The sequence below is a fragment of the Sparus aurata genome, chromosome 6 (genome assembly GCF_900880675.1).
Source record: "Sparus aurata chromosome 6, fSpaAur1.1, whole genome shotgun sequence".
Classification (NCBI taxonomy): Eukaryota; Metazoa; Chordata; class Actinopteri; order Spariformes; family Sparidae; genus Sparus; species Sparus aurata.
The window spans coordinates 14,962,171-14,977,022 of record NC_044192.1 but is presented as its reverse complement, the minus strand read 5'-3'; the positions used below and the strand labels follow the sequence as shown (position 1 = coordinate 14,977,022).

Sequence of the window (14,852 nt, the reverse complement as noted above, 5' to 3'; positions counted from 1 at the left end):
TCGACACACATTAGGTCTGCCTGTTTTCTTTGTCACTGTAGCACCGCCGGGCGGGATTCCTTTCTGATAGTGTAAATTACGAATCGGGCGAAGTCCTGGAATAAAACGCGCGTACCCTAGCGCCGCCTGTTCAGTTATATGATTGGTTCTGTGTAAAATCATATTGAGAGATTGTAGCCAATCATAAACCATCAAACCCACACAGAAGAAGCTATTTTTTTTATCCACTTAAAGCGCCAGGAGGATGTATGATGATGGGCTGCACCAGGCAACTTAGTGCACACGTATGACTGTTAATTTGCAAAAGTGCACGGCGGAGTTCTTCTCTGTGCTTCCGTTACCTGAATTATGTGAAGTCATCAAGCTTTTTTATTCACGCCGCGAGAAAAGACGCAACTCCTACTCGCTCAGCAGCTCACTCAAAAAACACAACAGAGCTGTCATCATCACGTCGCTGCAAGGTGGGTGAGTGATGTTGAGTCCCTCGAATGCAAAGATGAGATTTTTCTTAAACTGTTTGGTCAGAAGCTGTATATATATACATTTTTTTCCTCTAGGAATTCGCTATTATCGCAGGAGTAAATATTTCATGCAAGATTAAGAGTTGCTGTTGTTCACTCACCATCGGTATTATAATCTTCTGTGGCATGAGTGCAACTATAATATAAACCATACGCAGTTCTGCACACAAATAATATGTACATTATATTTTACAAGTTGTTAGATTACATTATTTTGTCATCGGTCACATATGAGTGCAGGTTTTAAACAGTATGAATAACATTGTCATATCTCTTGGCTTAAACAGTATTTTTTCAATTAATTATCATAATTTTGAACATTTACAGTCGCTTTGTGTTTTATTTTGAAATACACATTTTGGACTGATTCCATTTAAGGATGATTTCAGCTTTTATGTCTTGGATACATTACAATGCATGTCATAGTGCTCCCATCTTCTGTAAAGTTTGTGCAAAGCAAAGAAAAGTTGTCATCCAATGGTGCACATCTAATGTTTAGCAACATACAGTAAGTCTCACCTCCACAAAAAGTTCATACATACATTTTGCTGTTACTAAAATAACTTTCTACTTTTTCCAAAACACCTTATTTTTCCACACCATAGTGTCAAAACCACATGTAGCTGGCAATGTATTGTTACGACCACGGCAAGAGAACCACAAGTTGCCAACTCTGTAGACTCACCATACACCCAAAACCACGTTTTAAAGTTTCCTGTATAGCCCCTCCCTGTATACTCTTACGTTTTGACACCTAATACACTTTTTGTATTGCTAATCTTTGAGGCGATGATGCGTTCTCACATATGCCATCAGTACAGTTCTGCTGGTTCCATGGCCCCATTTCTGGTCATCTCCATTTCCCAGCCATCAGATGTCACACTGATAAGAATTGCTAATCTCAACACTTTACATATGACAGACCTTGTTTCATGCGGAAATATATTTGCATGCTACTGCAAGTTGTAGCCGTGTATGTGCTTCACAGAGAGTACATGGACGGGTTAACCACATGGTGTGATGGAAACGGCTTGACTGACGCATTGCATTTTTGTTGTTTCATAATCTTTCTTAAGTCCATGCAAAGCAGGAGATTTGCTCCCCTTTTCGCCAGCCTGTGACGACACAGGCTTGAGAGATTATTCCCCAGTTGCAACACTGACTGATTAAAAGTGCCCCGTACCATGTGCAGTATTAGCAGAGGGGTTACAAGTTCCCTCTAATTGCTTGTGTGCTTCACTGTCGTGGATGAAGTGTCAAAGGCAGATTGAGAGACTGAAGTGTTTCACATCGTGGTGTGTTCCCAGTCAGATTATTGTGCTGCTTTGGGATTTTTGAGCAAATTATATATCTCCTTTTTTTATTTTCTTTCTCAAAAGTATGAGAGACAGAGTGTGTCTGCTCGCATGCATCGGCTGTGGAGCAAAATTATACAGTAGCAGACCACGAAGTGAAGCAAAACCTCATCTGGTTTGTGTCAGGTGACAGTAGGAAGGCAACTAACAATTCTATTAAATCATTTAATGTGTAAAATGTCAAAAATGGGCAAAATGCTGATCAAAAAGGCCCAAGGGGATGTCTTCACATTAATTCTTTTGTCAAATCAACACTCCAAAATCCAAAGATACTTCTTTTACTGTCAGAAATGACAAAGAAAAGCAGCAAATCCTAACATCTAAGAAGATGGAACCGCCAATGTTTGACATTTTTGCTTGAAAAATGACTGAAACGATTCTGTAATGAAAATAGTTGTCAAGTGGTTGTCTTTGGACCAGCAGCTAATCATTGTAACTTCATTTGACAGCCATAACACAATGGATTCTCTGCAGGCAGTTTTATAGACATTTGTTTTCTTGGAATTTTCTTTTTACTGGTCTGTCTTTTTAGACGACATTGGTCTGTTGAGAGGTGCTGTGGTTGATTACCTCGTCAATGGAATCAGCTCTAACTCGAGTTTGTCAACCTTTTCAACCCTGTGACCCCATTTCTGTGTCACAAAAAACCCCACACAACCCAAAAAGGTCAGGTGGCTTACTTTCGAGAGCAAGTGGAAGGCTGAATAAATTACATAAACATGAGAGTACATTGAAAACGCATGCATTCTTATTGATAATGTATCAAGAATATCAGTATGTACTCACAGTTTCCAGGTTAATTCTTACAACTCTCTAAGTTTATACTGTTGAGTGTATGTTTAAACAGTTTTAGGGTGGTGATTCAACAGTGTTGTCACTTTAGCGGCTGTAGTTTTTCATGTTGTGTTGTTCTTGGTTACTCTGAAATTTCTCTGGTAATATTACAATACTGTGCAAGTGTGATAAAAGTTATTACAGCAAATGTATATTTCATGACATATTCATATGTTGTACACATAAACACATCCATACATCTATGAAAACACCTCCCAAATCATGTGATACTTCATTATAATGATGTTTTGTCACACATTTAACCTTTACACAGTACACAGTTTGGATATCACACTGGTCTGTGTTTGATTAATTGCGCCGCCCTAATCTGAATGAACAGGGTCTCTTATTTACTCACTATACTGTATTGTCTATATGTAAACAGTACAATAGCTCCAACAAACGTTCACATCTGTGCTCTGTTTTAATCCACATTAATCCTGCATGCTATTATTATTTGTGCAATGATTTGTAGCTTCACTGTATTGTATAATGCATCTGTTCGGCAGCAAATTGAGAAGATGGTGTATGTCATTGTCAGAAAGGGCTGAAACACCACTTCCATTTGATACCTGGCTACTAGAGCATCAACAATGAATTGATTATTATTGATTTAATGTAAATTGTTTGGCAAAAGATTTTGAAGTCAATTTGAGTTAATTTATTTTTAAGGTTGAAAATCTTTGATTCCAGCTTTCTAAATTAGAATTTATTCTGCTTTCATTACTCCTCTACGACAGTTAACTGAATATCTTTGTGTTGTGGGCAAAACAAGACATTCGAAGAAGTCACTTTTTTGAAACTCTGATCGACATTTGTCGCCAGTTGATTAATCAAGACAATAATTGACAGTGAACATAATCATTTGTTGCAGTCCTTCTGGCCACGCTGCTTCATGCAGTATCACATAAATTAAACCAAGTTTGTATTAGAGCTGAAACTATTAATCGACAGAAATATCAGCAACTATCATCATCTTTCAAGCAGAGGTACTGAAAAAATGTTGCACATGCTCAAACTCCAAGTCCAAGCCCTGATTTCTTCATCATATAATGTTAACTGGGTATCATTGGGTTTTGGACTCCTGGTAGGGCAAAAAATGACTTTTGAAGACATCACCTTTGGCTCATGTGCCAAATGTCTTTGACATGTTGTAGATTCATAGATTTGTCCAATAATTATCATGAAAATAATCATTGCAGCTCTAGTCTGCATACACATATCCAGTAACTTCAAGAATAAATTGAAGGAAAGTTGTTCTTGGAAAACCACATGCACCAAATAGACCTGAAGGCATCGTGGGTAAACACTTCATTGAAGTCTGACACATCCTAACCACTTATTGTTATTAGTGTAATGTTACTTTATTGAACAAATAACCCCTTTAACCCCGTAAAGGTATCAAAGTTGTGTCTGCGTGTGTGCCTCTTTTCCACAGCCTTTGCCTTGGGAGGTTTCACTTCTCTTCCTTGTGCCCCAACAGTATCGTGCTCACTTCAGCTGCACAGGGCTGAAAGTGGGTCTTTGACTTGCCGGATCGCTTTTGACAGCTCACTCTCATCCCTGGTGGATCAATGGAGCTCAGCACTCTTCATTAGAAACATCAATGTACCGCACATTCCCACAGGCTCAGCAACAAACCCATGAGCCCAGGCAGAGAGTGAAGGTTTATTTTGTTATTCACCAGAGATTATTCCTGACTTTTTATTTTCTTCAGTTGAAATATATTGTGTGTGTATGGTGGGAGAGGAATACCTTGTTTGTTTGCCAAAGACTGATACCTAACCTGTGGATATTAGCAACATCATCACCTTCTACGTGAGTAAAGCGTGATTATTGTTAATTTACTTTTGCATCACAAATGCATTACACTTCTTATTCTGTTTGACTGCTGCTGACAAAAATCAATGCACTGCAAAATCCATATCCAGGCAACTTCATATTCTTATAGTATGTTACAGTCTTGGAAAAAAGCTAAATAAATCGATGTGGCTGGGCATCTCTACAGCGCTCCGGGGCAGTTTTACCTTTTTTAAGTGCAGCAAGAAGGACACAAATCCAAGGATATTGAATCATTCCTATTAGAGGGGCTGGGTAATATATTACTATCATACCATTATTGTGTTTTTAAAGGCTGCATTACATTAAAGTTATAAAATGTTTTCAACTTACCAGACTTACTTTTTCCATCACCTGCCTTTAAACACTAAGTCATTATATCCACATTACTGGTGATTATCGTGATTATCAGAAGATATAGGTTTATAACATGTATGAAATACCCATAGTAACAGTTGTGCGTGTGCATATAAGAAAAATATCCATATGTTGAATTTAATTACATGCTGCGGCCATACGTGTTGATATAAAACATTACAGTTCACCATTATGTATGTAATTCAAATATGAATGTTATAGTATAAAAAAGCACTGTCAATCTTGTAATTGCAGATCTTATGTCATTGTAAGTGGAACATATGGACATCAGGCAATTCTGGATGGAAGACAGTTGATTGTGGAGTCGTATTCCCAGGTCGTTACTTACCAACATTCATCTGTCTTTCTCCAGAATTGACTTTCATACCTTTAAGACCATTTATCAGATAAATCTGGACTCTTGGAAATCACTGCGATAAATTTCACCTTTCTCTGACGCTATTTAGTAAACAATGAATCAATTATTTAAAAAAGGTATTTGACAAATGAATCAATAACAGAAAGAATTCTACATTGCAGCCTTATTTCTTTTCTTGGAATATTTATACAAATAATGAGGAGCACCAACATTTGATTTAACTGTCTGTAGTGTATGTTTTATACCTCAGTAGCATTTCAAAAGTGATATAATAAATTGACACAGATATGTTATGTTGTGTTTCTCACACATAACAAAAGCTGCTCTTTGTGGAGGCATTTTCCTTAAGCTGATTTCTTTTGCTGAATTAAGCTTATTATGATTTAACTACGTGTATACCAGCAGTGTGTTTTTCGCCATCCATTTTTTTCCACATGAAATGCACAAGCTAATTAAAAATGTGATGCTTGAATTAATTCCTTTCAAGTGTTTAAAATGGCCCCTAAGGAATACTGCACCCATTTCCCTAACTGGTCCGTCTGGTTGTTGTTTGTATTGAACTGGGGGGAAATGCAAAGTTGAATATTATACAAGTGAACTCTGTGAAGAAGTTTTGCTATGTGTCGATGCAGGCTGCAGGGTTCATTGTAAACACGAGCGTTGCGTCAGCACACGCTTGAAATGATGGCATCACACATATGAGATGTTGTTATGTGCAACAAGAAACAAATAGCACGCATGCCGGAGACACTGGAGATGGTAGTTGGTCACTGAGGTTGTTGTCATGATGATAGTAGAGCCAATGGCTGCTTTACTGTCATCATCTTCTTTTTGATTGGTTCTCTCCGACAATTTACACAGCTAATCACTGACGGAATCCAGCCCACCTGTTTAGTCATACACACACACACAACACACACACGCACAGGCGTGTGTTCATACGCATGTCCGTGCAGGCAGCCAGCCGCCACAGTGGGAAACATAGTGTGTGTTTCAGTGTCTCTCTCTGGTCTGATCATCAATAATTCATGGCTATGGGAGGATGAAAGGCTGTTTTGGCTTGAGGCATGTGTCTCATATGGAGAGAGAGACATCAGCACTAGTAGTTTTCACTGTTCACCAGTAGACAAAGTGAACGCTCCTTCACATGGCTGTCCTCAGTAGAACTGCAAGCTGAGAGTGGACTGATTTTCAGGCTAATTGTTTATCAGTTGATATCAGGAGAGTGATTTATATTTCTTTATTTAGGTTTTGTGGAGTTTGTTGGTTGTCTGACTTAGAGCCTGACCGATGTTTGATTTTTGTGGTTGATACTGACACAGATATTGGGGAGTAAACAAGTCCGATGTCGATATATCGGCCGATCTACACAAACTTGTTTTTAATCAGACACTTGTGACAAAGTTATGTAACAGAGGCCGGCTGAGAGTGAACTTCAACAGGAATTTGATCATTAAAAATGACCCCTAAACCCTTTTTCTGCATTAAAATCTCTAACTCTCACAACAGCGCGTATCAAACAACATATACAGTTCGCCAGTATGTGTTGGGCTCCAGTCTGACTTGACCATCTAAGGATGGAATATGTATCAAACGATTTTGAAGTATGTAAAACTTCGGGGCTGTTGAAACAAGTAAAAACAAAATGTAATCATGCATAGACAAACTGTATTTACCAACAATGGTTTTACGGTGTCCCAGAGCCCATATAGTAAAATCTTTTATTTAACACTTAAACTGAAGGGAATAAACTGAGGGAGTCTCTCACCTTCAGTGATGAAGCATGAAGAGAGACATAGAGCAAACAAACAAAATGAATCTGGGCTGAAGAAAATTTTTAAGTTCTAGTTGCCGCATTCACACTAACGTTGTTGATTTCTAAAAGTAAGTATTAAATGTTAAAGGTCTTCAGTCGTCAGAGTTTAAGCTCACACTTTGTGATCATTTAATCTGTTTCAGGTGTAGTTTAGATAAAGTCTTGTAAGTCCTGGTTTGGTTTAGCATTGATTTTTAGGAGAATTTCAAAGCACTCCTGCGCTCATTCTAAGATGAACTGCCCTGTTACAACTCCTTTTACCCATAATGTATGATGCATGATGCAACGTCTCACCTCACGCAGCCCGGCTTCAAGCTAGGACTCAAAACAGTTGAGCAGACGAACTGCTGAATGCTTGTTTGCACTAACACTACAGAGACCGTGCGCAGGCAGCATGGCTCGTGTCACGTAGCAGCTGTTTGGCTGACACAGATATTAAATCAGCAGGCCTGTACAAACTTCAAGTGTCACACTTTTTACTTGTTTTCGTGTTGGGCAAAGTCACTGAGCAGTGCGCATCCTGTGGAGCAACTTGTTCTTCTTTCTCTTTTTCCTGCGAAGCCTTTGGTTATAGACATTCATATGTAAATACAGTACAGTCTACGTTTCGAATGAGCGTGTATGTGTGTGTGTGTGTGTGTTTGCTGTGTGTATACGGATGTGGGAGTGCACGCAAAAACCCTTTGAAGTTCCTCATTCACTCTATACTCCTCTTCCCCATGTCTCATCTCTCTTTGAAGACCATGTAGCCATGATTATTAAAGCCGCCCTCTTTCAACTTCAAACGTATGGAATGAATATGGATATGATATGACACCAAACTTTCCCCCAACAACCCCTCGCTCCTTCTCCTGTCCTGCCGTATGCTGAAGTTTGATGAACTCTGGCGATCTTCAACCATCTCTGTTGGAGATGAGCATGTCATTTAGCGGCTCATCTTGCAACATCGCAGCATCTCGCTGTTCTCCTCTGGCGTCAGCTGAGCTGCTCGTCGTCCCGAAGCAGCTCTGGAATTGCTCTCAAACACTATCTGCAGGTTTCGTCCCTCCACCATATAAATTATTACATTAGTAATTTGCATTTATTGTCTCTCTCTGCCCTCCAGCTTCGGGGTGTTTTCAATGGTGCCATGGTAATATATCCTCAGGTGGTTTCACACGCATGACATAGCCAATTAACTGCATATTGTTTGTACCACTTTTTCCAGTGTGCGCCATATGTTTTTATGCCTCCCGCAGATCTCAGTGTGCCCCTGAATAACACAAACAAAGAAAGTTGCTTGCGACCGTGCTGCCGTGTCAATATAATGGTCCTTTGAACAAAAAGATTTAAGTCTCCCTGCCCTAAAAAATAAAACTGATGGGTGTTTAGACTTCACTGTTCAGAGTTAAAGCTCTCAGACAGACTAAAGGTCTGTTTCCCTGTTCTTATCTCATATCTAAATATTTGAAAGTGTGCATGTAGGCAGGCGCAACTTTGTGTGTGATGAGAAAACCTGAAACCTCCAGCACACAAACAAATGATTATTAAAGTATGAGTAAAGTAGGAGACACCGTGTGTACAGTGGTTAAACATCATAATTCATAAGCAGAGTATTTAAACGTGCCGTAAGAGGTTATCTAAGCTTTTAAGCCGCTGAATGTTCACTATGATGGATTATCGATCTCAAGCAAGCATCAGGTTGATTTCTTTACCACTGTGGCTCGACCCCATCACCAGAATAAGTGTTGACAATGTACCTTTCTCCAAACAAAAGCTATGTTGACACTTAATTTCCCCTTATGTTGCGACTTTATGTTTCTTTAAATTATATTTTCAATTTAATCTTGTGACAATGTTGCGATTATGCCCTTGGTTAGGGTTAGGAAAAGATTGTGTTTTGGCTTAAAGTACCTGCTTTGGTCACCACAAACACTGCACAAGATTTCCACGGTCTTCTACAAAGCATGCAAAGGATTTCGTTGCCACAAACACAGATGGACATTGTCTCCAGGTCTTCTTTAAAAAAGTATCAACTGGTTTCACATTTCTCATCCTGCAGAGAGTGACCTGCCAGCCTTGTTGCCTGTAACTCCGCCACCATCCCATCCACCTCCTGATATGAATGTCAGGTCATATACGTGTACAATAATGTCGATATGATATGACAGCTGTCATAGAAATGGCACGTATGAGACTTACCAACGTGAACGTATAAGTAGTTTGCAGGAACATAAACTGTCAACTAGGCTATGTGGCAAGAGGTGAACTGCATGTAGTTGGGAATTGAATCTAAAAATTGATGTATGCTTTGGAAAATGGTGACTAAAACATTTAAACCCACCAGGAGGGCCTATAATCCCCGAGGCGTTTAATCCAACGGCCTGTCAGGATTGTTGATTCAACTAAAAACGTTGAATGCGTTTGCTTTTACAAGTCTGTCTGGTCTGTTAAACATTGGATTTAAACTTCTCCAGCAAGGATGTAGGACCATTTTAAATACCGGAGCGCACCTGAGACTGATGTGCACGTACACGGTTGATATTAACTTTTACCTTTTTAACTTTTCCTAAAAATGAAAGGATGTTTTGCTGCCTTCCTACTTACTAGTTACTGACCAATGAGCTTTAAACTGGGAGAAAAACATTCATTTACAAAGACTACGGCATTAAAAAGAAATGAGATAAATCTTGTTATTAAAAACACGAGCCTGACTTCTCTCTCATGCACTCATGACTTATTTATGCCCTGATATGATCCTTACTATGAAAGCCCATGGTAATGATGAGTTTAAATGAGATAAATGAAGAAATTATGAGCTAAAGAAGTCTGAATTATGAGACAAAAACTTGTAATTATGAGTAGAAAAGTCAAAGTTATGAGTTTAATGTGGACATTTTATCTCATCATTTCTACTTTATCGCATAACTTTTTATCTCACGATTTTCTATTTGTATTTCATGATTTTGACTTCCCATCTCATAACAATTAGTTCATGAAGTCATAATAATCTTGACTTTTTAATCTCACAATTTCTACCTTTTATCCCATGATCACTTAACATGGTAATAGTTTTCATCAGGCTTAGTTTTCATCGTATCCTTTTCTTTAACTGGCGGAAATGGGTTTCAATATTTATCACTGTGAACCTTGAGCAAAGCCTGGCACGGGACGCGTTTGGAGTGGGTGACACCAGACGGCCTGGCTGCAGCAGGAAGGCTGATTGTTTATTCATAGCCGCTGCTGTGCACTGTAACGTTAGTCATAATGTTTGTCCCACTGTGAATATTTTTGCCACTGACAGTGTCAGAACAGAAACCCTTAATTAACTGTGTGCAAGGCCTTGACATGTCACATTTTAAATGAATACAGGTTAATAGTTTGTTGTCTCAGGTCCTAATCACAGTTGCTGCCTCTGTCCCTGTGCTTTGACTCTTAGTCCTCCTAGTTACTTGTTTTGAGTGTGTAGATCGGTGAAACGCAGCCCATCACCCCTCGCACACAGAGTTAATGACAGGATGATACTGTGTGTGCCCGGCTCGTTACACATACGTAACATAATGTAACAAGTCGTGCATGCAGATCTCTTCAGCTTTCCTGACGAGAAGATGCCAACCTCAAAACATGACAAACAACAAAGTAGTTACAGGAATATGCAAACTGTAAACATTTTATTTCCTCTCTTGGAGGAGAAAAAGTGGCCGGGCTGATCCTGAGATGATCTGGATGAACATAATGTCCCCTGCTTCGCTGCTGACATCCATTTGGTGGACATGCTCAACTGTGTGGTTGATCTCTGACGTCCAGTGACACTGTTGACCTGTCTGCTATGTGTATGGATCAATAACTCAATCAATTAACTGGGCTGCTGGTTGCTTTTGTTTGGTTCTCTCTCCGTCTGTTTCTCCCATGATCCTCTCTCAAGTTCAAACATGGTTTATTTGCATGAATGGTTAACGGCCAGCTGACGCTCTCTCTCTGTCACTTCCCTTGTTTTTATCTCTCGGGCAAAACGCTGGCTAAATCGGGGAAGGAAGGGTCAGCGGGGGTTCAATGAGTGGAGGCAGGATCACTTTGGTGCATTGGATTAACCGTCTGTGCACGAGAGAGATTGTTTGTGTTTTTCTGCAGGAGGGAGTTTCTGGCTTTTGTCAGTTTCGGCGGTTTGCTCCCTCACCTTTGTGTTTGCTCTCTAATCTTTGCCAGGCCAGAAGTCTCAACTCTTCTGGTTAAAAACACATTTTCTCATGTAAATATTTTTGACTTTTAAGGTTAATCGTCTGCGTTGCACGGATGAACCTGTCTGCAGAGTGAGCTGGTGGTGACCTTGTTGACACAGAGACGCTCACACTTCAGGACCATGGTGAGTCGCCCTTGTTCTCTCGCCGTCTCTCTCGCATGCATGCACAAATTGGGCACTCTCTCCGTGTCTTCAGCTTGGTCCGACTTGCGTGCGCACTCAGTCCGTGCCGCGGTGAAAAAGCACTCAGGCGAAGGCGGACAGATGAATAACACTCGGATTTTCGTCCTCTGTGTTTTTGAAAGTTTGCTCTCATCTTTCCATCCGTGTTTTTTCCCTCATTCCTTCCCTGCATGTTTTCTGCCTCATCGCTCCATTTGTGTTGTTGATACCACACCATAAGCCCTGTGCCCCCAGCCCCTGGCACACACTGTGATTGCCTCTCAACAGCCTTTGCAGGGTGCCTGTGTCCGTCTCTGACACCATATGGGCCTCTCTGTATGTTTGGATTTGTGACGCCATTGCCCTTTCCACTTTCCACTTCCATCTGACCTGCAAATAGAAAGACTGGCCTCATTTTCCCTCATTTTTTTCCCTTTTGTAGATTCTTTATTGTTATGAATGTAATTTGTTCTTTTAAATGTCTAGCCACTGGTGTTGAAGTCAGGTTTACTATCTGTAGCAAAATGAATTACTTAAAATAGCCTTTTTGGTTTCTGGTGTGAGTCAATCAAGCAAAGAAAGGCCAACCGCATTCCTGACTTCCCCTGTCTTTCTTCCCTTTGGGAGCATTGTTACTGTAAAGTGCCTTAAATCTGAAATAATACCACCAGGGACTAAAACTCAGCTATTACGGCCTAATGAGCACATGACCTGATAAAACCTGAATTGAGGTGTGCAGCAACTGTGTCTATTTTAGCCCTAACGCAACAAATGTTAAAGGGACAGTCCACCATAAAAGGAAAAACACGCACACAAAAAAACACATTTTTCCTCTTACTTGATGTGCTTTTATCCATCTGGATTGTTTTTTGTTTGATTTGCCAAATTTTAGATATCAGCCTATTAGAGATGGCTGACTTCTCCTAGGAAAGCTTGACATGGATCCGTTTCAGCCGATAATTACCTGCTTCAAGATAACCAATCATTCTTTTCATTTTAAAAGCGTTTCTTGCCTGTAGTGTTTGCATACCTGAGGATAAGGACGAAGACTGTGTAGTATTGTCGAAAAGTATTTTTATATAAATTGATGCATAACAATATAGAATATTTGCAATTGTTTCAGTAATAATCTTTTGCAAATACTTCGCTCTCCTCTGATGCAATGCCCACATAGTCCCCCCTCCTCCAGCAGTGAATTAAACCTAAATACTGTTGTTATTAACAAACAGTACAGATGCCTTCTATCTTTTCATAGAAATCTGAAGCGTGCGTCCACTCATGTACGAGAGACGAGCTAGCGTTGCAGTTCAGCTAAGGAGGACGCCAAGAGGGGCATGGTGCCGCGATACAGTCAGAGGATGTTTTTAGAATAGAAAGAAAGAAAATTGCTTCTACATGAAACCGCTCACAACAAGGTTTATGAATTATCTTGAGTAAGCGGGTCATGATTTCTGGAAAGAGACATTGCTGTCAAATGAATTTTTTGGGGTGCTTTAAGCCGAGTGCCATCTAGTGACTTTATATCTAGAGAAGGCAGATAATCTCTATAGCAGATATCTCCAAACTGGCCTGCTCACACCAAAAATTATCTAGATGGATAAAGGTAAGAGGGAGATTGTGTAGTTTTGATTTTAAGGTGAACTGGCCCTTTAAGTTAGGTGAAACCAAACACTAACGATTTTTGCTTTCTCTTTTTAAAAGTTGTTTTGAGGCAGTGAAGACAGACAGGAAAAGACAAACAGGTGTGTGGCAGTATCAAGAGAGCTCTTCCTGTGTGTGCGGGCTTGATAAAAATCGTAGCCAGGTTGTATGAATCGGGCACTGCTGAATGTTATCGTAGCCAGGTTGTATGAATCGGGCACTGCTGAATGTTTTTGGCCTTTCATTAAACCCAGGGTGTGATGTAATTCCTCCCTGCCCATCTTAAATATCAATTACACTTTTGCTGAAACCACGCAACAGGGCTTTCAAAAACAACTACGACTCTCTGCTTCAAGGCTCGGCTTGGCAGTAATTAATGCTACTCACACAGCTGCCCAGTAGTCAGAGCAACTCAGCATCACTTGCTGTGTTTAAATGCTGCACAGCAGACTGTATGGGCTTGTCAGCACCTACAGGCTGTAACTAGACTGCCGACGATGTTTCACAAAAGGAAAAACAAATGGTAAGATAGAGAGGATATGACCCAAACTGTGGTGTAACCTTGATGTGTCTTTGCAGTTTCCTGTTTGCTCGCTCGCCTCGTACCTCTGACTTTTGCCGCCGTCTGCGTGTGAAGACAAAGAGTTGGGGCATTTCCATAAATGAAGAAGGCTTGCTGCACACCAAAAGGCTAAACTTAAAACTTCTTGACTTTCATTTAAACACTTTCTTTGGTACAAAAGTTCAAGGAAAGCAACTCCAATTGACGCTTTAAGTGTGCTTTGGGAAAAAAACAACATATTGCTTCTTAGAAATTGAAGCCTAAGTAACAAACTATCTAGTGGCACTTTCAAGACTTTTGAAGCATTAGTTAACTGTTAGTAGTGTCCACTTGAAATAGCTGCTAACACAGATCTTCATAAATGAATGAATGAAACTTCCTCTTAAAAAAGGAGAATAGCGTTCTATTACAATGGAAAATGGCAGTTCTGGTTAAGCTTGAAGTGTGCCCATTTTTCAATTAAGGTGTCATGGAGGCAATGGACAAGGGGGATATTTTTTAGTTGAGCGTGTTTATTTGGTTGCCTGTCAATATCCCCAAACCTGCTAGTTTCGGGGAAACATTAGAGAGTGAGAAAGGAAGTCAGCAAAACGTGAATAAATGTAATGTGAATGAAACTTTCAAACATCCCCTCATCCATGAACACTTCTGCCTGGTCAGATAGATAGTCTTCATTGTTTAACTTGATCCGTCACTTACGTCTTTCATTTGGTTTTGACTGGGAGACCCCCGAGTAGTACAAAGTACATTCAGTGCATCAAGGAATGCAATAGATACACTTACGTGGAAAGAATTTCTGATTTGCTTAGTAACAATGAGACCAAGTTCCCTTTTTGTTTTCCAATTTTTGGGATATTTGTCCAAATTATAATACAAGTAAATGGCTATGACTTCTGTAGCAACTTGTGTCACATTCACCCATTGACACACTGCAAGGTGCCAATCAAGGGTTTAGTATCTTGCTCGAGGATACGTCAACGTGCATCTGGGAGAGCCGGGGAATTGTAACATGGACCTTGTGATTATGTGGCAACCAGCTCTACCTCCTTCCCTCTGCCAGCTGTTTGGATCATCATTAATTGGTGTAATTATCTTTAAAATGTGAAACTTATATGGTTTCATCTTTTTAAATGTGAGTATTTTCTGGTTTCTTATGGTTGTGGACAA

At 39.9% G+C, this 14,852-nt stretch overlaps 1 protein-coding gene across 10 annotated transcripts in view; it reads left to right on the top strand.

Annotated features, from left to right (window-relative positions):
- The first annotated feature begins 179 nt into the window (after window positions 1-179).
- Window positions 180-14,852, top strand: part of arhgap9 (Rho GTPase activating protein 9) — a 54,880-nt gene continuing 40,207 nt past the window's right edge. For 7 of the 10 annotated variants that reach the window (XM_030419672.1, XM_030419676.1, XM_030419677.1 and 4 more), the window contains exons 1-2: window positions 180-461; window positions 11,352-11,443. The gene's annotated coding sequence lies outside the window, so the exon portion shown is untranslated. Of the gene's footprint in view, window positions 466-11,351; window positions 11,444-14,852 lie in introns of all 10 variants that reach the window. The other 3 variants (XM_030419669.1, XM_030419670.1, XM_030419671.1) reach the window with 3 other exon arrangements.